Raw genomic sequence first — 23,636 nt, 5'->3', positions numbered from 1 at the left:
GGCCAGGTGTTTCTGGGTGGGTGCTAAGTGTCTGAGCCCGGGATTCGATCTCCAGGTGTTCTCAACACTGGAGCCGGTGCTCTTACTTGCTGTACTACCTGGCCGCCCCAACAATATGTTATTATTATTATTACTCATTTTTAAGCAAAATTTTGTACAATTATGTAATTTAACAGTTTCCAAACATTTTGACCACATTCTTTAATGGCTCAATTTATGATCTAATAGCATCCAAAATTAAAAGGGAAATTACTTTTCTAAGTATATAATTATATCCCTTTTGCTTTTTTTCAAATTTATAGCATTTCTTATACAACAGATTCTCAAAACTCATGATAAAAGAAAAATTAGGAACCTAACAATAACATAATTAATAGTATAGGTTTGTAACACATAATAGCAGTTGGTACAGTGGTATATGCATTGTAGAACTGGTACAGTGAATAGAATTCTGCATTTGGAATGAGGAAGACTCATCTTCCTGAGTCCAAATCTGACCCCAGATACTTACTATATTTGTGACCCTGTGCAATTGCTTAACCTTATTTACCTCAGTTTCCTTAATGTAAAATAAGCTGAAGAAGAAAATAGCAAACTCAATATCCTTGCTAAGAAAACTCTAAATGGTGTCACGAAGAGTGAAATGACTGAACAAAACCAAATTATAGCACAATTTTTTTTTGCCAATCAAATAATAACAATCCACTTGAATTTATTTCTGTATCCTATTCTTGTAATGGCAAGCAAAGAAGTAGTTAACACCTTGTTTCAGCTATTGAATAAACACCTTGTCTCGGATATTTAATTAACACAGAAGTAGTTAAACATCTTGTTTCAGTTCATGATTATATCAAGTACTATGATACAGAATTTGTGAATCCCACAACTTGTGAACCCTGGAACTTGTGAACTCCTGCAACAGGAAAAGGAGGAGATAATGACTAAATAAAAGGAGAGGCCCATGCTAGAGAGAGCAGAACTGAGAAATGAACTCTTATGATGGAGAAGGAGAAAACTTGTGTTATGCTGGCACTCTATGTTTGTCTGTTCTGTGTTGATGTTTGTTTGTGGTACATTTTATAGAAGCCCTGGGATCTTACTGGAAGCCCTGAAAGAGGATTTTCTGGATGTCTGTTTATAGAAGTCTTAGAAGAGAGTTTCTGAGGTCCTAGGACTTTACTGATGATTTGTGTTGACCTCCTGGACCTTGTTTGTGGGTCTGTGTTGATTTCTATGTTGATGATTTGTGTTGACCTCTAGGACCTTCTTTTGGGTGCCTGTTGATTTCATAGGCAGGTAGTGAATTGATAATAGTGCTGGCAATGTGCATGAATGCTATCATGGCTCTGTTAAGCTTTGTCTTCGCAGAAACAAAAACTGTGAAGGATTTGAGGTGACTGGACACTGAGCTTCAATATAGAATGGAAACTGGAGAAGGAACTGGACAAAGAATTAAACAAGGAGCTGGAAAAATAACTGGGAGCTGCCTGCCTTTGAATGCAGGTGACAGTTGTGCAGATTTGGGCAGGAGCTGGGACCATGGAAGAGGAACCAAGGAAGATGAGAGCCAGCCTTGAGTCAAGATGAAAATATCTCTTCTTGGGTGCCTGATGCTGACTGAGAAAATCATGATTTACTGTGGCCACGTTATTTACTTCTACACCTAGTGTGGAGAACTTTGACCTTTACATTTAGATGATTGAGTTAAGGACTTGAAGAAATTAAGAAAATGTGACCTAGGGGTGGAGAACTTTCACCTTTGTACTTTGTTTTCATTAAGGAGACAAACTTTCTCAAGGATGATTGAATTAAGGACTTACTAAATGATTGAGTTACTAAATGATTGTACTTTGTTTAAAATTATGTAGCCACTTTGGTGAAAACTATGTGGCTATTTTAGTAATAAGATGTTATATAATAACATTGTGAATGCTGTTCTTTGATTTCTGTGAGTTTTGCCTTAATTTACTGCTGAATAAATAGAGAGTTCACTATACTATGCAATCAGAACCTTGAAGCTGTTCACAGCAGCAGCCCTCTGGAAAGCTGCTGGTGCTGGGCTTTACAGTTATATATATATGTAATTTTTATTTTTTTAAATAGCTAACATTGCTTACAATGTGCTGGGCACTGCGCTAGGGACTTTACAATTATTATCTCATTTGTTTCTCACAACAACTCTAGAAGGTAGGTGGTATCATCTCATTTTACAGATGAGGAAACTGGGCCAAACAGGTGACAATACCTGCTTAAGGTCACACAGCTAATAAATTTATGATACCAATTTTGGAACTCAGGTTTTCCTTTTCCAGACAGTTTCCAAGCATATCACCTTAATGACAAATATCAAATGTATTTTCCATTAAATTCTGATACCACAATTATAATAAGAGAAAAACAGAGCACATTATGATATAAGTTCAAAGCAAATTTCAACCAAATAAGATGTGGATTTACAATCACTAAGGATAACAGTCAAACATCTCAATTTTCCCAAGGGCCAATAGCTGCCAGTACTTTAAATTTTAGAGACCACTAATTTCAGTTAGCTCACTTGCAAAGATTGACAGTGGAAAATTCATATTCCCCTCCCCTGTATTTTGAAACTCATGAGACTCTAAAGCCTGGGAAACAGTCTTGTAATGGTGCTCGAGGGACAGAATTTTAGTATGCCATACTTAAATAATTATATGCTGAACATAAATTCCTATATTGTTCATATCATGATGAAAAACCACATAAAGTTCATCATAGTTTTCTTAACGAGATAAAAAAAAACCTCCCTCAAACCTTTCTTCCAAAACTCCAAACCTTTTACTTTAAGCTGTCCATTCATACTGTTGCTTCAAATTCCAACTTTCTTTAACATTCTACCCATTCTTCTCTCATGCCTATTTACTAAAACTTTCTCTTTTCCATTCTTTTTGTATCCCTCCTATGGATTTTTATTGAAGCCCTTCAAAACAGCCATTTTTTTTCCTTTTCATGTCTCTTGCTTTCTTAATTCCTCTCATTTTTTCTCCCAATCATATACCAAACTACCTATAGAATTTATTTTCACTCCATTGAAATTTTCTTTCAAAAATTAGCATTTTTATTGCCTAATATCAATTATCTTTAATATTTTTAGTTTGGGGATCTTTAGAGCTTACAAATACCTGGTTCTCTAGAAAGCAAAATCTTCTACTAGAATGATATATCTTTTGGCTTCCAGTAAGGGTTAGAGGTGTGTGTTATTTGCACTTAATCTTAATCCTAGCTACAAAACTACAAAAATCCACTTAAGATGCTTTGGCAGTTAACAAAATATGGAAATTTACAGTAAAGATATCACGTTTCAGTTAGAATTTTAAATCTCTAATTAATTTATAATATCATTAATTTCTACAATTCAGGAAAAAAGATTTTCTTCCTTTTCTTGTCTTTCAGTCTCCACCCTGGACAGGGTGCAAAGGAAGGACGAAATAATGTCACAGTTTTCCTCCATATTGTGAACAGATTCTAATTTTTGTGTATATATGTCTAATGCATAGCACATAACCTGAAGCAAAAGCATTTAATATTTATTGATTGAAGAAATAAAAAATAATACATAAACATCAAGGAAGATGAAGACAAAGAAAACTTTGGATTTAGAAATGAAAACATATTACAAAAAGAAGTTTTGGTAGAGGAACATGAATTGGGGGCCAAATTAGAGTAATTTGAGGAGTGATACTACTCATTTTTCTTTTTTTTTAACTTTTTCCCCTTTTTATTAGTTTATTTATTTTTAATTTTCATTACTCATGTACATAAGTTTTAAATTTTCTCTCCCTCCTTCCCCACACTCCCCAAGAAGGCATGCAATCTGATATATGTTCTACATATACATTTCTATTAAACATATTTTCACATAGGGTCATGTTGTATTGAATTATAGTGAATGGGAGAAATCATAAGAAAGATAAAAAATTAAAAACAAAACAAAAAAAAGTCTGCTTCTCTCTGCATTCAGACTCCATAGTTCTTTCTCTGGATGTGGATGGTATTTTCATCATGAGTCCTTTGGAATTGTTTTAGGTCCTTGCATTTCTGAGAACAGTTGTCTATCAAAATTGATCATCACAGACTGTGACTGCTACTGTGTACAATGTTCCCTGGTTCTACTCACTTCACTCACCATCAGTTCATATAAGTCTTTTCAGGTTTCTCTAAAGTCCACCCCTTCATCATTTCTTATAGAAAAATATTATTCCATTACATTCATATACCACAACTTGTTCAGTCATTCCTCAATTGATAGGCATCACCGTGATTTCCAGTTCTTGGCCACCACAGAAGGAGTTGCCATAGATATTTTGTACATAAGGATCCTTTTCTCATTTTTATGATCTCTTTGGGATACAGTCCTAGAAATGGTATTGCTTGGGTAAAAGGGTATGCAAATTTTACAGCCCTTTGGGAATAGGTTCAAATTGATCTCCAGAATGGTTAGATCAGCTTACAACTCCACCAACAATGAATTAGTGTTCCAACTTTCCCACATCTTCTCCAACATTTATCATTTTCCTGTTTTGTCATATTAGCCAATCTGATAGATATGATGTGGTGACTCAGAGTTATTTTGATTTGAATCTCTCTAATCAATAGTGATTTAGAGCATTTTTATTCATATGCCTATACATAGTTCCAATTTCTTCCTCTGATAACTGCCTGTTCATATCCTTTGACATTTTATCAATAGGGAAATGACTTGTATTCTTGTAAATTTGACTCAGTTCCCTATATATTTTAGAAATGAGGCCTTTATCAGAGACACTAGTTTTAAAAATGTCCAGTTTTCTGCTTCCCTCCTAATCTTAGTTGCATTGCTTATGTTTTTGCATAAACTTTTAAATTTAATGTAGTCAAAATAATCCATTTTGCATTTCTGTATCTCTTGTTTGCTCATAAACTTCTCCATTCTAAATGAATCTGACCAATAAACTCTTCTTTCCTCCCCTAATTTGTTTATAGTATCAGCCTTTATACCTAAATTGTGTACCTGTTTGGACTTCATTTTCTTATATGGTGTAAGACTGTGGTCTATGCCCGGTTTCTGCCATACTGTTTTCCTAGAAGTTTTTTTTTTGTTTTTTTGTCAAATAGTGAGTTCTTATCCCAGAAGCTGACGTCTTTGGGTTTATCAAACAGCAAATTGCTATAATCGTTGACTATTGTGTCTTGTGTAGCTAACCTCTTTCACTGATATATAGCCCTCTATTTCTTGGCCAATACCAAGTAGTTTTGATGATTGCTGATTTATAATACAATTTAATATCTATTATAGCTAGGCTACCTTCCCAATCATTTCTATTCATTAATTTCCTTGATATTCTGAATATTTTGGTCTTCTAGATGAATTTTGATATTTTTTTTCTAGTATTAAAATAATTTATAGTGTGATTTCTATGACACTGAATAAGTAAATTAATTTGGGTAGAATTGTCATTTTTATTATATTAGTTCAGCCTACTCACAAGCAGCTGATGTTTTCCAGTTATTTAGATCTGGCTTTATTTGTGCAAAAAGTGATTTGGAATTGTGTTCAAACTTAGTTTCTTCTTTGCCTATTGTAATTCCTTCAATTTCTTTTTCTTCTCTTATTGCTAAAACTAATATTTCTAGTATCAAATTGAATAACAGTGGTGATAGTCTAGCTATCCTTGTTTCACCCCTCTTTTTATTGGAAATAAAAAATAAAAAAAAATATTGGAAAAGCTTATCCCCATTACATATAATGCTCATTGATGATTCCGGGTAAATGGTGCTTATCATTTTAAAGAAGGGTACCATTTATTTGTATGCTCTCGTGTGTGTATGTGTGTGTGTGTGTGTGTGTTTAATAGGAATGAGTGTTGTATTTTGTTCAAAGCTTTTTTCTGCATCTATTGAGAGAATCATACAGTTTCTGTTAGTTTTGTTGGTGATATGCTCAATTATGCTGATAGTTTTTCTAATATTGACTCAGCCATGCATTCCTGGTATAAACCCTACCTGATCAAAGTGCATTATTCTTGTGATAAATTGCTATAATCTTTTTGTGAATATTTTATTTAAAAATTTTACATCTATATTCATTAGGGAAATTGGTCTATAATTTTCTTTCCCTGTTTTTATTCTTCCTGTTTAGATGTCAATACCATATTTGTATCATAAAAAAGAATTTGTAGGACTCCACCCATTTTCCAAATAGTCTATATAGCATTGGAATAATTTTTTCTTTAAATATTTGATAGAATACACTTGTAAATCCATCTGGCCCTGGAGATTTTTTTCCTAAGGCATTCATTGATGACTTTTTCAATATCTTTTTCTGAGATAGGGTCATTTAATTATTTTAATTCCTCTTCTGTTAATCTGAGCAATTTATATTTTTGTAAATATTCATCCATTTCACTGTTAGTCACATTTATGGACATATAAATGGACAAAATAATTCCTAATTATTGTTTCAATTTCCTCTTCAATGGTGGTGAAGTCACCCTTTTCAATTTTTGATAATAATTACTTGGTTTTCTTCTTTTTTAAAAAATCAAATTAACCAAAGGTTTATCAATTTTATTGTTTTTTTCCCATAAAACCAACTCTTAGTCTTATTTATTATTTCAATAGCTTTCTTAATTTCAATTTAATTTATCTCTCCTTTGGTTTTCAGTATTTATAATTTGGTGTCTAATTGAGGATTTAAAATTTGTTCTTATTCTAACTTTTTCAGTTGCATGCCAAATTAATTGCTCTTCTCTTTTTCTATTATATTCAGGTGACCATTCAGATATAAAACTTCCCCTAAGAACCACTTTCACTGCATCCCATGATTTGGTATGTTGTCTCACTATTGTCATTATCTTGAATGAAGTTATTTTTTCTATGATTTGTTTGACCCATTCATTCTTTAGGATTAGATTATTTAATTTCTTTTTTAGTCTATCTTACCATGGTCCTTTATGGCATACAATTAATTATTTAGTTAGTCTATCTTACCATGGTCCTTTATGGCATACAATTATTATTGCATCATGATCTGAAAAGAATGCATTTAATATTTCTGTCTATCTCCACTGGATTGTAAGGCTTTATGCCATAGTACACAATCAGTTGTTTGGGTTTTTTTTTTGTATGTTCCATGTACAGTTGAGAAAAAGGTATATTCCTTTCTATCCCTATTCAATTTTCTCCAGAGGTCTACCATATCTAACTTTTCTAAAATTCTATTCACCTACTTAACTTCTTTCTTGTTTATTTTTAGGTTAAATTTATCAAGTTCATAGAGGAGAAGGTTGAAGTCCCTCACTAGCATAGTTTTGCTATCTATTTCTTCCTGTAACTCCCTTGATTTCTCCTTTAAGAATCTGGATGCTATACCACCTAGTGCATAAATCTTTAGTAATGATATTACTTCATTGCCTATGGTGCCTTTTAGCAGAATATAGTTTCCTTCTTTGGTTTTTGGTTTCCTTCTTTGAGTTTGCTTGAACTAAGTCCAATGAGAGTAAAGTTCAAACAATGCTTATCTCCCTCCCTTCTTTCCCTTTACTATATGTTATTGTGACTATCATGTGATGTAATTTACTCTTTTATGCCTCCTCTTTTCCTCTTCTCCCATTACAATCCCTTTGCATCCCTTAATTTGTTTTTTGTCATCACATCAGTTAATTTATATCCACACTCTCTATGTATATCCCTTTTAAATGTCATGATAAAGATATAATTCTCAAAATTTACAAGTATCATCCTCCCATGTAAACAGCTTACCCTTATTGAATAACATGTTTTTTTTTTCTTTTTTCCCCTGTTTATCTTTATATGCCTCTTTTGAGTCTTGTACTTGAAGACCAAATTTTCCATTGAGCTCTGTCCTTTTCATCAAAAAAGGTCTGGAATGCCCTTATTTCATTGAATGTCTGTCTTCCTTGCCTGAAAGATTATTCTCAGTTTTGTTGAGTAGCTGATTCTTGGTTTTAATTCAAGCTCCTTTGCCTTACAGAATATCATATTCCAAGTCCCCCTATCTTTTAATGTGGAAGCCACAAGGTGCTATGTGGTCCTAACTGTAGTTCCATGATATTTGAATTTTTTCCTTTCTGTTTGCAGTATTTTCTCCTTGACCTGATAATTCTGGAGGGAGGGAATTCTGTATTTCTGTATTCCTCTGGAGGGAGGGAGGGAGGGAGGGAGGAAGGAAGGAAGGAAGGAAGGAAGGAAGGAAGGAAGGAAGGAAGGAAGGAAAGAAGGGAACATGGCATATAAAAATATAAATTCCTAGTCACACAGTAGAGTACTACTCTTGTTTATATGGAACATTTGTGCTCCTGAAAGTTAGGCAGGTTTTAGAATGCATTTCAAGTGTAAATAAAGGAAAGATTTAGTAACAAAGGAAAGACTCCATGTAGAGAGTAGGTACAGTGTACATTTCCCTTGTAAACATAACTTCAGTATATCTGTTTCAGGGTAAAGCTTCTAGGTTAAGACACTGATAGTAAAAGAAAAGGATAAGTGAGCAAGTCCCTTAAGTAACACTGATCAAAGAGCAATAAAAAAGTAGGCAGCCTGATTTTTATTTTCTTCAAATGTATTCAGTTTTCACTAGTCTCCAGAGTAGTGTTGCAGCCTGTGGCAACACTCTTAAGAAAGACTCCCTTAAGGAAATGCTAAACAAGCTTATATTCTCCAAATGGGAAAGGTGAAAACCAACCCCAGTATGTAAGGGCAGTGAACTAGAGTTTAATAAAAGAAGCATTATCAATATGAATGCAAGAAGTAAGCACAAAATACTATGCATTAACTGCCCACACGCAAATGGATGGCTACAGCTCAATGCCACAGGCAGTTAATAAGTATCATTTGATGTTGGTAATCCACTTGGATTCTCCCCTTTTCCTCACATCTATACAGATGGGGGTTCTTTCAAAGGTTGAGCTAAATGCAGTTATCATCATGAACATTTCCTCATGTAAAATACTGCACCATCCCATTGATTGTTATATTATAGCTTGTAGTAGTAATTCTAGGCAATTCAATTTTATTTTATTCAAATATCACTTCTTAAATACTTGCTATGAATCTGACACTCTGCTAGATGGTAGGATTACAAAGGCAAAAATGAAAAGTCTCTACCTTCAAGGAGTTTATAATCTGCTTGTCTGGGAGACTAACGACTTTTATAAGAAAATATAAACTGTACAACTAGAAATGAGGTGATGAGAAAAACTTGGGGGAATCTTTAGGGAAATTAGCGTATTTGAAAAGGATGAAGAACAGAAATTTTCTCAATAAAATTAATTTCTATTTTAGGTGAAAATTTTCATCTATGTGCTTAATTACTAGGCAAGATTGATATATATTTTAATTGTAGACAAAAAAATATTTATGCCTATGATTAAAGATGACAAAAACATACCCATGATCTCTTTTACTTGAGAAATATTCATTCTTTGCAAACCTGGATCTTTATAATCCATTGATGTAACATAGGAACAGATTTTATTGACCTTATTTTGGGTGAGGGAGAAACTGATGTACAGGAGCTGAGTTTGAAAAGGTCACAAAATGAGTCAGTTATTATTTTGGGAATAAGGGCAGGTATGCACTGTGCCGCACAGAACACCCTCAGCAAATCCTCTTGATTCTAGGACACTGGATTTATGTTCTGTGGGTGGTAAGTATTTTCATGCCTGAAAAGTAGTGTTATGATGCACTTCCTGAGCTGTTGAACTAATACTCTATCTAATTTCTGTATAAGTTTGAAAATATACATGCTATTTCACTTTATATATTAATTCTATTCGTTTTGGTTTGTTTTTATATGAAAAGAGCAAGAGGAATTTGGGACCCCATCTCTGTCTTGGCATGCACACTTTCTACATGAAGAAAGTGATCTACTTCAGGATTCTCTTTGTTCAAAAAGTAATATTCCTTAATCCCAATTTCCTCAGATGTGTTGGTTAAGTAATTTCTATTTCTAAAGACATCCTTTGAAAAACTGGGGACCTGATCTTCTCCCCAACTTGAGAGAAGTGAAATTTTAGCTTACGGTTTTCACACACCCCTTTCATTAAGAAATGCTGTATTGAATTGAATTGACTTTCTTGAATTGTCTACTTGAACAGGATATATAAAAATAATTTAAATCTTGTCCAATAGTTATTTGTGAAAATCAAGTTGTGAAATGTTTTAGGAAATTTGGAAGATTCACATCTAAGAATGTTTATAAATACAGTAAATTATGGTATGGAAAAATCATAGAATTGTGCAATGTACACAATACAACACTTGAAATTGTTACTTAAGAATTAGAAGGCCTGGATATTGGTCCTCTCCTGGCAACATGACTATGTCACTTTTACCTCTCTGAAACTACATATTTTTCATCTATTAAATAGGGATAGTTTCATTTGCATAGCCTACTTCAAAGTTTATGAGAAAATACCACATATGTGTGAACGCATTATACAGATATTACCTATTAATGTAATACATTCAACTCTCAATGATTCTTATTAGGAATTACTTTTCTGGAGTTCTGAGACCTTTCCACATTTTTATTAAACCTTTTCTTTACTAAACCTTTCCACCAAGTTTATTATTACCATAACTTCTCCCAATGTTGCCTGGTTTAATAATTTTATAATGGAAAAGGAGATGGAATTAGATTCAGAGGACTTGGTTTTATATCATGCTGGGTAACTTTGGACAAATTCTGTGGACTTTAAGTCTCCTCATGTTTTAAATGAAGTGAATGGACCAAATGATTTTTGAGTTTCTTTCTACTTGTAAGTCTGGCAACCTATGATTAGAAACTATTTCACTCAGCACTACCCAATCTTACGATGACAAAATTTGAAACCAAATATTAGCATATAAAATCGATCTAAGATCATCCCCCTTTCTATATAATTGAAAGTTGACTGTACCATGAGATGTACTAATAAAGAAATGATGCTTATGTTATCTGGATAAACAATATAAATTAAATCAAGCTGAAATAGCAGAATGAGAAATGAATAAGAGATGAAAATTCACTACACATTTATATTATAAATGGAACATATTAAAACAAGATCTAGATTTAACTTTTGCAAAAAAATGATTACCATCAGTCCTAATATTATGACAGATGAGATAAAATCACTAGATAATTTCATTTTTAAAAGGAGAAATTATAAGAAATAATAAATAGAGTTAATGTTAGACAGGGAAATGTGAAATAGTAATAACAAGAGATAAAAAAATGAGTTATGGCAAATGAAGAGATAAAACTTTTACTTAGAAAAACATCATTTGGCCAGATCAATCTGGGATAAATTCCTATGATAAAGTAAAATAGAATTGTTAGTAACTTTAAAGGATGAACCCACTGGGAAATAATAGATTATAATATTTTGCAAACTACATGAAAAATAATTTTGAGCTCTTCTTAACATATGAGATCCAGCTTTCAAAATATAGTTAATTACTGCAGTTGTACTCTAGATTTATTATTAAGGCATTATTAAAAACAGGAAAAATTCTCTATTAAATTTCATCTCTGACAGGTTGATTTCATTAGCACATTGAAATGCAAAGAAACTGACCAAGATATTATCCATAGCTCAAATCAAATAAAGACTTAACTCATAAAGGTTTAATATGATTAATCTCTAGGAAAGAATATCTTTAATTTGAAGAAGCTTAATATATATATTTTTGTATGACAGCAAAAAAAATGCATAATGGATATATTGTCCTTAAGTCCTATAGAGAATTTACAAAAATCGTAACACAAAATGAATATTGTATAGGTGATAACTTATTTCTGCATGTATTTAAAATCTTATACACATATATAATATGTATATATATATATATGTATATGCATTCTTACAACTCTCAGACTAAATGTGTGTATGCACACACATTCTTTGTAGGCATTTGTAATTCTTAAAGTAGTTTCATGTTATCTTGAAAAAAAAATCTATTACTATAAATGAGTTTGGAAAATTCCCATTAAAATTTCAAGCTCTTTTCTATAGTAACAAAGGTCATTTTGTGTTCATTTAAATCAGGAAGAAAAACAGATATTTCATCACAATGGATATAAATGACAGGAGAGCACCACAGAGAGAAATAGAGCAGTACAGTGGAAGTGGGGCTAACCTTGAGTACTGAAGATGTATGTTCAAGTCCAAATTCTAACGTGTACTGGTATTTTACAATGGGTGGGAAAATTAATGTCTCAGGGCTCTATTGTATTCTATGAGTATATGCCAATCAGTTCTTGGGGTGCTATTTTTCACAAGAGGAGTTCCATAAAACCAATGAATTCACAGATCTGGAGCAAGAAGAAAAAAAGGGGGGGATTTTATTTTAATATTATTACTGCAAATTTATCCCAATATTGACAGCATATATCAAAGTCCTCTTCTGAAGTAAGCCAAAGAAGTGACCACATGTTTTTTTAATTTTTAAATATATTTTAGTTGTTTCAATCATTCAAGATTCACTTTCTCACCCTGATCCATGCCCCCCAGTTGAAAACAAAGAAAAACAAAGTCCATTACAAAAATACATGGTCAATCAAAACAAATTTCCTCTTTGGACATGTCCAGAATATATTTGTCCCATTCTATTTTGCATGTCTTTCACCTCCCTATGCGGAAGTGCATAGCATGTTTCCTCACTACTTCTCTGAAATTCTAATTGCACATTAAATTGATAAGAGATCAGCACAGCAATATTCTATCATATTGATATAACACAACTTATTCATCCATTTCAAACCTTGTGGGCAACCCAGAGAACCATTCTTTGCCATCTCAAAAAGACCTGTAGACATTTTGCCTATCCTTAGAGTTTATTTTGTTTAGAAATAAGCTCCTTTAATATACATTAACTCAAATCCATCCTCTATATTCTGTTGCATCCTTCCTATTTCCTTGTTGTGTGGAACATATTTCTGTACCCAACTCTGTGTGTGTATATATATTCTTCCTTCTTTTAACCAGGTAAATATGAGATTGAAATACAAGTTTTAGCTGTTCCTCCCATCCTCCTTGTTTGTACAGACATCTATTTGTGTACCCTCATTGTGTGAGATGATTTTCCCTAAACTTTCTTTCCTTAGTCCCCTCCCCCTAGTATATTCTTCTTCTTTCTGCTATTTTTTTAATACATTATTAACTTCTGATATACATCATTCGTTTCCACCAGATTTTGAGTTACAAATTTTCTCCCCATTTTTCCCCTACCCACCGCCCAAAAGTAGCAGTCCCACAGGACATCCCCTCCTCCAATCTGCTCTCTCCCATATTTTCTCCCATACCCCTTTTGACTTTTCCAGTGCATCTATATGCCTCAGTGCATGTATATCTTATTTCCCTATTACATGTAAGATGGTATTAATAACAGCTCTCTCTCTGTATATATATATATGCACATACATATATATGTATATATACACACACATATATATATAATATATATTTGAATATTTTATTTTAAAACTTTCTTTTTTATATAATGCTTTAACTTCTGATTTACATCATCCATTTCAGCCAGATTTTGAGGTACAAATTTTCTCCCCATTTCTCCCCCACCCACCGCCCCAAAGTAGCAGTCCCACAGGATATCCCCTCCTCCAATCTGCTCTCTCCCACATTTCCCCCCATACCCCTTTGACTTTTCCAGTGGATCTCTATGCCTCAGTGCCTGCACATCCCATTTCCCAAATGTAAGATGGTATTAATAATAGCATATATATATACACATACATACACAGACATACACACACACACACACACACACACATATATATATATATATATATATATTATATATATACACACATATTTGAATATTTGATTTCAAAACTTTCAATTCCAGATTCATTCCCCTCCTTCCCTGTCACCCACCCCTACTGGGAAGATACACAGTTCAGTATAGGTTGCACATGTGTGGCTAATGCAAAACAATAACATAGTAGATACATTGTAAAAGACTGACTACACTTCTCTTCCTCCCAGCCCACCTCCAACTCTTTGTATTCTCCACTTTGATCCCGTCTATTTTCAAAAGGGAATGCTTCCAGCCTCCCTCCCCCCCCCGGCCACCCCCCCCTCCTTCCACCCCCCCTCTCATCCCCCCCCCCCCCCCATTCTCCTGGAGGGTGAGATACCCTGTTTAGTGTGTATTTCACTCCCTCCTCAAGCCAAATTCAATGGGAATAAGGTTGACCCATTCACTTTTGCCTTCCTATTCTTCCCCTCCATTGTAACCATTTTCCCTTGCCTCTTCTGTATGAGAGCGTTTACCCCCATCTGTCTCTCCCCAACTCCTCTCATTATATTACTCTCACCTCTTAAATTCACCTTTTAAGTATCATTCCTTCCTGTTAAATTGGACCTGTGCCCTATATCTATGTATACCTGTAAACATATATACACACATTCACATATGTATTCATATGCCCCTATACCCTCATATATAGACAAATATATATATATATGTGTGTGTGTGTGTGTGTATATATATATATATATTTCTAATCCCTTCAACTACTGAGAAAAGTTTCATAATTTACAATTATTGTTTTTTCCATGTATGTTTTTTCCATGTATGTTAATAGTTCAACTTTGATAAGTTCCTTATGATTTCTTTTCCCTGTTTACCTTCTCATGCTTCTCTTGCTTCTTGTATCTGAATGTCAAATTTTCAATTCAACTTTGTTTTTTTTCAGCAAGAATGCTTGAAAGTCCTCTATTCCACTGAATGACCATATTTTTCCCTGAAACATGATACTCAGTTTTGCTGGGTAGGTGACTCTTGGTTTTAATCCCAGCTCCTTTGCCCTCCGGAATATCATATTCCAAGCCCTTCAATCCCTCAGTGTAGAAGCTGCCAGATCCTGGGTTATCCTGATTGTATTTCCACAATATGCAAATTGTTTCTTCCTGGCTGCTTGTAATATTCTCTCCTTAACCTGGGAATTCCAATACTTGGCTATAATATTCCTAGGAATTTTCTTTTGGGGATCTTTTTCAGGAGGTGATCAGTGGATTCTTTCAACCTCTATTTTGCCCTCTGGTACTAAAACATCAGGACAGTTTTCTTTGAGAACTTCGTGGGGGATGATTTCTAGGTTCTTACTTTGGTCATGGCTTTCAAGCAGTCCAATAATTTTTAAATTATCTCTCCTTGATCTATTTTCCAGATCAGTGGTTTTATCCATGAGATATTTCACATTGCCTTCTATTCTTTCATTTGTATGGATGTGTTTAACAGTATCTTGATTTCTCATAAAGTCATTAGCTTCCATTTGCTCCAATCTAATTCTGAAGCAATGATTCTCTTCATTGAGTTTTTGAGATTCTTTTTTCCATCTGGCAAATTTGGCTTTTTAAAGCATTCTTCTCCCATTGCCTTTTTGGGCCTCCTTTGCCATTTGAGTCAGTCTGTTTTTTAAGGTATTATTTTCCTCAGTTAGGCTGTTGACTCTCATTTCATAATTTTCTTGCATTGTTCTCATTTCTCTTCCCAATTTTTCCTCCACTTCTCTTATTTGGTTTTCAAAATCTTTCTTAAGGTCCTCTATGGCCTGTAACCAGCTTGTATTTTCCTTTGAAGCTATTGGTGCAGGAGCTCTGACTTCACTGTTTTCCTCATGTTCCATGCTTTGCTCCTTTTTGTCCCCAAAATAGGAGTGTATTGTTGGAATCTTCTGTCTGCTTTGTTTCCTTTGCCTGCTCATTTTGCCACTCAATTGCTTGACTTATGGGCTTTTGGCCACAGTCGGACTCTGCCACCAGAGAGGGGAGCTTTCGTCCCAAACGCTGGGGTTTTCTCAGCTGCCGGAGGTATTAGATGGGTGCCCTCTCTGAGGTCTCCACACGCTCTGGCAAGCTGGACACACACCCCAGAACTTCCACCCTACACTGCAATCCAGATCCAAGAAGGTTAAAGCAAGAGTGATTACTCAGACTGGTGCTTGGTCCCCCTACACTCTGCAGGCCAGGAGCTGAAGCTGCCACGTGCTGCTGGCTGGCTGTGCTGGTTTATCAGTGGCTTCTTGCCCTGGGGGCAAAAGCCAAGCACTCCCACTTACTGGTCCAAAGTCCAGACTGCACTGACCTCTCACTTTGTCCTTCATATCTATGTGTTGATAAATCTGGAAATGGCCACAGCTGCTGCTGATCTGGAGTCCCTCTGGCCAAGGGCTGGTCAGGCCTGCCCTGGGGCTACAGTCTTTGCGTGGGGCTGGGCTCGACTCCCAGAGCTCTGTGCTGGATTACTGCCAGCCTGCTAGGCTGTCCTCAGGGGGAGATTAGCTTCTGTGTGTCATTTTGTGGGTTCTGCAGCTCCAAAGTTTGCTTAGAGTCCCCTTTTTCCGTGGATTTGGGAAGGTGGAAGCCGGAGCTGCAGGAAGGTCGTGTTTCTACTCTGCCGTCTTCACTCCGCCCCCCTTTCTGCTATTTTCTTAAGATTATCAAGACTTAATAGAAACTCTCTCAGGTCTTGCCTAATTGACAACTCTCTATGAACACTGATTGTGAAAAGAATCTGAAAGGAAATGTGTATCATCTCCCCATATTTAAACACAAGCAGTTTATGCTTTTTGTAGTCCTCTCTCATCATTCATTCATGTTTACTTGCATTCTTACCTTCTATATTTGTACTTCAGAGTGTTTCCATAGTTTTTGTCTTTTCATCAAAAATACTTTGAAATCTATTTCATGATATGTATTTTTTTTTTTCCTCCTGTAGCCTTATTTCTGAGTAAGGCTTTCTTGGCTCTAAATTCAAATCCTTTGCCTTCTGGAATGTCATATGCTAAGTTCTCTGCTCCTTTAAGGTGGTGGTTTCTAAATCATGTGTCATTCTGAATGTATCTTTTTTATACTTGAATTATTTCTCTAGCTACTTGTATTCTGTACAGGAATAAACTTCTGCAGGACTCTGTCTCCTCCACAACTTGAAAGCTCTGGTCGATCAGGCTGCCCTTTAGTGTGGAATTTTTAGTTGCTGGTTTGTAAAAAAAGTGCTAGACTCTGGAAGTTAGACCCTGCTTTTTGCCTAGGTTCTTAACTAAACCACAGTCGCTACTGGTTTCTGAACTTCCTCTTTTCTCCATACAACACTGAGGACCTCCCTATCTGAGGAAACCCAAAATTGTGAGCAGGTACTCTTCTTACTCTGCTTTGGATCTGTGACCCAAAACAAGGTAGTAAGTAACAAAGCTGCCAGTTCAAATATGTCCCATTGTAGTGCCATATGTGTCAAGGGTGATCTGGCATGAATCTGAGCTCTCTTCTTTCCTTGATGCAAACCTCTCTCTGGGCACTACAGTGTGCATCTCAGCATACTGCATGCCCCTGGACTGACCCCAACCCTATTATCTACAGTAATCTCTAATTGTCTTCCTGCACCAAACTGGACCAGACAAAGGACTCATTTGATTTTTTTCTGGAAGTCTCTACTTAGCACTTACTCTGGTAGATTTTCTAGATCTGTTTAGTGAAATTTAAAAACTGGAGTTCACGACAATGCTTCCTGCCACTATTTTATTTTTACTCTGCTTCTGACCATGTATTTTCAAAGTTCATATCAATTGAGTGTAAGATGTGCTATGTCCTCCCAAAATGGTACAGATAAAATGTAGTAATGCTGCTGTCTGAAGATCAGAATATATTGAGCAGCATAAATATTTACTAAGCACCTACTCTGTATCAGAGGGTGTATGTCTTGCTAAGGGAGGACTAGAACCCCTGGTGTGAAGGCTGACTAATCCTTTTTCAGAGTTTCTTAGTCAAATTTAGTGTCCACCTTCCCATTCTCACCTGTGGTTCCTGAAGTTGTAGCATAAGCAGTAGCCACAACTGTAAAACCATATTGATAGATAAGCTAAACCAGGTCGAGGGTAACTGATGAGCCTCTGAACCATCAACAAGTTGGGGGAGGAGGGCTTCCTACCTCAAGCATGTGAAGACTTCCTCTATGGAATTGGTTGATGTGAATATTTTGTTCCAATGGGCTATGAAGGTAGTGGAAGCATGTTCTGTGGATTGTTTAGAGCTTTGTCAGACACTGGAGATGCAAAGGTCATCCACTTCATCCAGAGTCATCTTCAGTCATCTTGATTTTTGTTTTGCCACTGGATTCTCATGAATGACACCAGAAAAGAGAGTGAGACTAAAGATTTCATTCAACTCTGCCTCACTTAAATCCAATATACATGCAAGTTTAAAGCCATTACCCATACTATTATATTATTTCATTATTTTAATATTCAAAGATTTTATCATTTAACAATAATTACAATGATTTAAATTGTTATAATTTTATTATTTTACTAATTCAATTATTTTGATACCTTACTATTTTACCTACTTTGGAGTCTGGTGGTGATGGGTTAGTGACAAAGCAGCAGGTATAGGTACATTGGGAACTATAATCACATCTCCGCATGCAGGTGGCCAAAGCCTTAGGATCATCTTCTCACTGGACTGACGTAGCAGCGAGATTGGCAGCCTTCTGAGTATCTGAAGAGACTACTTTTTTTTATCTTACTTAATACTTTATATTTTCCCAATTATATGTAAAAACAATTTTAACATTTTTTTCAAATTTTGTATTTTAAATTCACTTCTTCCCTCCCCTGCATTGAGAAAGCAAGCATTTTGACATAGGTTATACATGCGTAGTCATGCAAAACACATTTCCACATTTCATTCTGTTAAAGAAAACACACTTTTAAAATAAATGAGAAAAATAAAGTAAAGAAAACGTATCTTTGGGGCAGCTAGGTGGCCCAGTGAGTAAGAGCACTGGCCTATGAGTCGGGAGGCCCCGGTATCAGTTCCAGCCTCAGATACTAAACACCCACACAAAAAACTGGCCGTGTAACCTTGAGCAAGTTACTTAACCCCAACTGCTTAAAAAAAAAGTATCTTTGTTCTGCACTCAGGCTCTCCAGTTCTTTCTCTGCAGATGGACAGTACTTTTCATCATAAGCCCTTCAGAACTGTCTTGGATCATTATATTGCCAAGAATAGCTAAGTTATCCATGGTAGATCATCAGTCAGTATTGCTATTAGTATGTGTAGTGTTATCCTGGTGCTGCTTACTTCACTTTGCGTCAGTTCATGTAAGTCTTTCCATGTTTCCTGACAGCATCCTACTCATCATTTCTTAAAGCACAATAGTAATTCCTTTTCAATCCTGGAATTATGACCATGGTCCTTGTTCCCTTGGGGCTACAAGCTCTGCTATGCTGGTGCTTCTTGCATTAGCACTAAGACTCAGAACTGGAACCCAGATCCAAGTGTAGGCAAGACAACAGAGTCCTGCTCCTGGTACCAGCAAAGGGACTCCTGTAAATCTTCTAATCCATTATCTAATCCCCTTATTTTCTGTGGGCTGAGAGGTCTGAAAACTGCCACTGCTGACACTGATTCAGTCACCCTCAAGCCTGCTCCTGGTATACTTGGGCCTGGTCTGCACTGGCTTGGTCTGCACTGGACTGTGCTTCTCTCTCACTCTGATGCAAGAGGCCTTTCCTGCCAAACTTCTAAGGTGTCTTGGGCTGGAAAATTGCTTCATTCCATTCCTTTGTGGTTTCTGCTGCTGTAAAATTTACATAGAGTTAAAATTTTAAAGTATTTGAAGGGGTTTGGGGGAGAGCTCAGGGGAGCCCTTGCCTTTACTCTACCTCCCCCGAGAAGCCTTTTTAAGGACCACAATACCAACCTCCTGGCATAAGGAAGAGGCAAGAAAAGGTGCCCTAAAAATTGTCTGATTAATCTAACTCTGGTTTGCTTATCGTGGCAAGGTGGAATTTCAACCTCTGGTTAAAACACAAAAATATATACCGAAATTTTCTGAAGATGTCACCACTCACCTTTGGTACTTCGAATGTATGTACACTTGTGGACAACAACAAATTCAGTAGACTTGAAAACTGAACAACTCTTGTTGTGAGAGAACGTAACAGATATTGGATTTAAATAACATCCCTGAAGGAAACTAGACTGGCAAATGAAGACCAGCTTACAGTAGTCAGAGATGGGTAGTTAGAGCTTTCTCTGGAGTGACCATAATAATGGGGAGCACCATGAAGATGGCATAGGTTTCTCAGTCAAGTTAATCTAGTCAATAAACTTAACTCACTCTAAAGGAGTGAATGAAAGACCCATGGCAATGTGATTGCCAATTGAATAAAGAAAGCATCCCACCACCATTATCAGTGCATATGCTCCCATCATGACCAACCATGATAAGGACAAAGAAAAATATTATGAGGATCCTAAGACACTCATCATCAATGTATCAAAAGAAGACAACCTTGTAATTCTAGGTGACTTAATGATGGAGCAGGAACAGACTATAAAACATGGCAAGGAGCCCTTGGGAGGAATGGAGTCAGAAAGAGTAACATGAGTCTTAACACTTTCTCCTCACTAACACTGTCTTACATTTACGTAATGGCGATTAAAAATCCTGGATATACTTTCACAATGAACTTTGGCTTTTAATAGACCATGTCATTGTAAAGATAAGAGACAGGAAAGATATGAGAATGATGAAGGTGATGTGTGTGGCACAGAACGCTAGAATGATCCTCTCCAAGCTAAATATTCACATTCAACAAAAGCCACTACCAAATGCATGACAACTATCAAAGACAATACTGACAGACTGCTGTTTCTCCATGTGTGAATATTTTGTTACTGATCTGAAGAGAGAATTGAGCCAACACACTGTTGTTAACAATAGAGCAGAAAAGGAGTAGGCAGATTTCATAGATTTGGTGTATAGCAGTGCATTTACTCATCAGGGCCACAAAACTCTCAGACCTCAGGATTGGTTTGATGAAAATGATGGAGAAATTCAGAAACTCCTAGATGAAAAATAAGAGTTCCAATGGGTCTACCAGAAGGATAATCTGTCCATCTCTAAAAAGACAGCATTTAACTCAATCAATAATAAATTGCAGACAACACTTAGAGACATGCATGATTTTTGGCTCATTAAGAAAGCAGAGGAAATTCAGTTTTAAGCTGATAGTAACAATTGAAAGCATTGCTATAGGTCCCCAAAGACTGTTTATTGGCCAAAGGCCTTTGGTGCATCTCAGTTATTCAGAGCTGATGGAGCCACACTGATTAGTGATGAAGACATGATTCTGGAGAGATGGGTTGAAAACTCCCAAAGTGTTCTCAACAGATCATCATCAACCCATTCTGAAACCACAGACCTTTTACCTAAGGTTGAAGTCAATCTCTCTCTAGTTGAACTTCAAACTGAAGAAGAGGTTTTGAATACAATTAGTCTCTGGTCATGTGGCAAAGCACTGGTGCTGATTCCATTCCAACAGAGATTTACAAGGCAGGGGGTCCACTCCTCATACAAAAGTTGGCTGAAGCCTTTTGGGTTATGTGGAAAAAAGAGTTTATCCCCTAGGAGGTCAAGGATGCCTTCATTGTCTATCTATAAGAAGAAAAAGGAAATAGGTTATCCTATAACAATCACAGGGAATGTCTCTCTCTCTCAGTTATTTCCAGTAAGATCCTACCAGAGTCCTTTTAAAAATATTTTTATTCAAAATTTAAGAAATAAAACAGGCATTTCCATATAATAGTGGAATAGAAAAAGATATGATTGTACATGGAACTGAAAATCTAAAATGTACAACTTGCCGTTCCTTTAAATGTATAATAAAGTTATCATGTAACTTTTTCTCTTCCCTTACTCCTCCCCCCACCTTGCCCTAGAGACAGTCACCATTAGAATCAGATATGTGCGTGCGTGTGTGTGTGTTTATATACGTATATGTGTGTGTATCTGTGTGTAAGTATGTACATACAGAAATATTATGTGAAAGGAGGTGGTTTGTGACTCTTCATTCACATATCATTGTACAGTTAATGAAACCTCTAAAGCTGAAATTCAATAAAGAATACATTGATTGGTTCAAGGCCTCTTGTGCTAATTTTAACCTAACAATACCATGGTTTTCCACCAACTAGCAACGTACTATCCATATGTGGAACCATTGATTATGGCTAATGAAGAGATTTTCACTTATCTTGGCAGTATACTTTCCAGGGATATACACATAGATGATGTTGATGCATATATTGCTAGAGCTAGTCCTCATTTGGAAGTCTCCAAAAGAATGTGTGGGTAAGAAAAAAATATTAAGCTGTTTACCAGACTGACAGTCTACTGAGCCATTGGGCTCACCTCATTGTTGTGTGCTGTGAAACCTAGACAGTTTACCAGCACAGTGCCAGAAAATCGAACTGTTTCCATTTGAATTGTTTTAGGAATATTCTGAAACTCATCTGGCAAGATAAGGTACCAGGCACTGAGGTCCCTTCTCAAGCTGAACTGCCAAGCATTTAAATTCTACTGGTCAGAGCATAACCCTTTTGTACATATTTTAAAATGCCAAATGTATGTTTGCCTAAAAGATTATTTTAAAGAGAACTCACACAAAGCAAGCTCTCATATGGTGGTCTGAAGAAATAATGACACTATCAGGATCTCTGTGAAAAACGTTTTTTAATTGATTGTGAAACATGGGAGACATTGGCAAAAGATCACAGCATGGTGTGCCCACATAAAAGAAGGCACTGTGCTCTATGAGCAAAACACAATTATTGCACCTAAAAAGAAATGCAAGACAAGAAAATTTAGAGAATCCTTAACAAATAGTCAAAAGAACTATTTGTGGCTGATCTGTGGTAGATCCTTCTGAGCTCATATTGGTGTCACCAGGCACAACTGGCTACACTATACATTGATTAGAACAGTGTGATGTAATTTTGGTCCTCTTCCGACATGAAGGACAAGCAACCACTATGTGTCAGGCACGTGCTAAGTACTAGGAACACAGAGAAAGGTAAAACATAGACCATGTCCCTGAGAGTCACTATCTTAAGTAGGAAGGTTTAAATTTAACTACCAGGTCAGCCACAACTTTTGTAGACCATCTAATAAGCTGAAAAGGATCTGAGGTTGTGTTTGTAAGAGGAGGATATATCACCTCCCCATAAGACCATAGAGTCAGTTATTAAAATATTATGATGAAATTAAATTTAAATCTTTTGAATTTACTCTATGAAAGAAAAAAAGGCAGCTTTATTCAAATACCATCTTAGCTAAAGCCTCCAGAATTAGATATTTTTTTCCTTTACTGCTTATTCTTTCTTTCATGCTTTAAAGTTGCCTGTATTTCTTATGCTTGGGGAGGTAATGAAATACACACTAGATAAGGTATCTCACCCTACAGGAGAGTAGGGGGGAAGGGAATAAGAGAGGGGATGATGGAAGGGAGGGCAGGCTTGGGGGGAGAGAAGTTGGAAGCACGCACTTTTGAAAAGGGACAGGTTCAAAGTAGAGAATAGAACAAGGATAGCAGGGAGGGAAATATAGTCAGTCTTTTACAATATATCTACTATGTTATTCTTTTGCATTAGCTACACTTGTACAACCTATACTGAACTGCTTATCTTCCCAGTACAGGTGGGTGACAAGGGAGGAAGGGATTGAATCTGGAATTCAAAGTTTTAAAATCAAATGTTTATATATATATATATATATATATATATATATATATATATATATATATACACACACAT

Source organism: Petaurus breviceps, unplaced genomic scaffold (genome assembly GCF_028583685.1).
Source record: "Petaurus breviceps papuanus isolate PSGF00001 unplaced genomic scaffold, PetGlider_PUasm1.0 76, whole genome shotgun sequence".
Classification (NCBI taxonomy): Eukaryota; Metazoa; Chordata; class Mammalia; order Diprotodontia; family Petauridae; genus Petaurus; species Petaurus breviceps.
This window is presented reverse-complemented; position numbering follows the sequence as displayed.